Below are 2,695 nucleotides of genomic sequence, written 5' to 3' on the forward strand. Positions count from 1 at the left end.
AGCCAGGTTTGTCTTTCTGGCATGTTTTCTAAATCGACCACAGCAGGTACCTGTCTTTCACCTTGCCTCCATTCATCCTGAAGCACCCATCAGAGCCCTCCACTCAGCTTCTTTCTGGTCTTCCTTCTCCACATCTTCTATTATAGACAGAGGAGTGATTCCATTGGGATAGAGTTCCTTTCATTCTGGATATTTCTCCCTCTTCCTACCATGTGCCCTATCAGAAAGCTGATTCTCCCTAGAAGGCAATGTGCAGTGTCACCTCCTCTTCTCCTGACACACTTGAGTCCAGTCACAGGATGGCAGTCTCCCACCCTCATGCAGAGACCTGTCCCCTGATCACCTAAGCTTTGTGTGACATGCCAATGTTGTCCTCTTCACCAGGTGTATCTCTCTCTGTCTCTCACTGAAACTACCTTCAACTTCTTGAGAATGAAGGAAACTATCACAGGTTTTTTAGGGTTGTGTACCTTGTCCCATGCCAGTTACTTTGACATCAATTTGCTCAATCATTACAACACATCTGCAAAGCAAGAATTATTATTTCCATTTTCAGATGATGGGAATCAGCATTGTTAAGCACTTTGAAATACGCAAAAGGGAGTCCTCTGTGAGTTCTTATTACAAGGTTGTGTAAAGAAGCAAAAACTTCAAAATGAACTGACCACTTCTATATAAATGAGTCCCACTATAACATCTCTTTCTGACTCACACTGTACTCTATCCCAGTTCATTACATCAATAACTTATTCTTTGGGCTTAGTCCCTTCTGGGAGGAAGGAATATAACTATAGGAGTTCTAGAAGATTTGCAGTCATCATTGTAATTGGTTCAGGCAAAAATCAATGGATGCTAAACCCCAGAATTTTGATGAGGAGCAAGATATCTGCATGATCTTAAATGTCTCCACATAGATTGTTTATTAGTTACAAGGGGGAAAGAGTAACAATACAGTGAGGAAATCAGATAACATATTGACCGGGAAGTGTACATGTGGCTGCTTAGACTGAGGAATGGCATTTTAAATTTTAATTGACTATAATTTAAATAGGCACATGTAGCTAGGGGAGTTCTTATTGGACAATGCAGAATAGACACTTCGCTGATCCCAAATGTTAATGATCTGTCTTACTTTCTCCAGAGTCAACAGCTGTGGACAAGGACCTCACCTTCCTTCCCTTTGTTATGCTCTACTCCTCCATACCTCTGAGACACCTCTCTAATCATCAATGCATTGTTTGGTTCCTTGTTTTCTGGAACATTTAGCTTCTCAATATCCTGCTCCATGTGACCACTCTGCTTCTGTCCTTTGCTAGCACTTACTCTTCCTCCATTATTATGTGAGGCTGTTAATTCCCCTACATGGGAAACAGGTTACAGAGCCAGCATGGCATAGTGACAAACAGCACAGACTTTAGAGCTGGTGTTCTCAACATAGGGGCAATTTTGCCCCTCAGGGGATATGTGGCAATGTCTGGAGACATTTTTAATTACCATAACCGCAGCATGGTCGTGGTGGTGATCCTACTGATGTCTACAGGGTAGTGGCCAGGAATGCTGCTGAACATATTACAATGCACAGGATGTCCCCCACAACAAAGAATTATCTGGCCACGAATGGAAATACTGCCAAAGTTGAAAAATCTTGCCAGACTCCTGGGTTCAAATCCCATCCCTGATACTCATTAGCTGTGTGATTTTGGATGAAATACTTAACTTTGTTGTACCTCAGCTGCCCCATTTGTAAAGTTGAGATAATAGCAGTACCTCCCTTACAGGGCTCTTGTAAGAACTGAATGAGTTAATATGTGTAAAGAACTAAACATCACCTGGCACATGATGTCATATAAATTCAGCACTTATTACAACCACAGATGAGAATGGGAAAACTTCCTAGAAGATTCTAAATAACAAATGTTCCTCATAGAGAATGTAGCAAAGACTGACAGATGTGTGTGTGTGTGTATGTATGTATTTCCTATCTTCCTTAGTAATAGAACCCTAATTCTACTTGAGGTTGCACCCAGCTCTGACAACTAAGTGAGGCCAATGAAATGCAAGTGTAAACATTGTCAGGGACTTCTGGAATGAATTCTAAAAGAGAGCAAACTCAGTGGAGAGGTTCACCTTTTTTGGCATTGCCTCTTCTAGCTGGAATGCACACATGATGGGTGGAGATCAAGCAGCCACCCTGGACCATAAAGTGACCTAAAGCATGAGAACCAGTGCTAGGATGATAGAGAAGAAAGAAAAAGCCTAAGCACATGATAATAGTGCAGCTGCAAAACTAGCCCTGAATGGACTCTCCCAGGCTTCTTTTGCATGAGAGAGAGCCTCTACCTTGTTTAAGCCACTGTTACTTGGGTTTTTCTTAGTGGACCCTAATCCTGAGTGACAAAGCACCAAGAGAGAACAGACTGCCCCCACAGATGTTTAAACATTTCCTGATTTGTAGGAGCTAATTTTGGCTGAAGTGCTCAAACAGAAGTGGATGGTCCAATGTCCACAAAAAGTAGCCACATACACATTGTCTTTAAGTCTCTGGATTGAAGCTTTTTCATTTCATAATACATCCATCACATGATGCCCTTAGCTTTCTCACTACACGATCCAGGACACTGGAGAAAAATTCAGTAAAATCAACTGCTTCCAATGCTGTATAAATTTGTGCCAACAAAGGATACAGGCTCTCATA

The 2,695-nt window shown here is 41.7% G+C and overlaps 1 protein-coding gene across 4 annotated transcripts in view; it reads right to left on the reverse strand.

Moving 5' to 3' along the window:
• ZNF619 (zinc finger protein 619) overlaps positions 1 to 2,695 on the reverse strand; it is a 12,163-nt gene that overhangs the window by 7,288 nt on the left and 2,180 nt on the right. The gene's annotated exons all lie outside the window — the stretch shown is intronic.

The sequence above is a fragment of the Galeopterus variegatus genome, unplaced genomic scaffold (assembly GCF_000696425.1).
Source record: "Galeopterus variegatus unplaced genomic scaffold, G_variegatus-3.0.2 Scaffold7420, whole genome shotgun sequence".
Classification (NCBI taxonomy): Eukaryota; Metazoa; Chordata; class Mammalia; order Dermoptera; family Cynocephalidae; genus Galeopterus; species Galeopterus variegatus.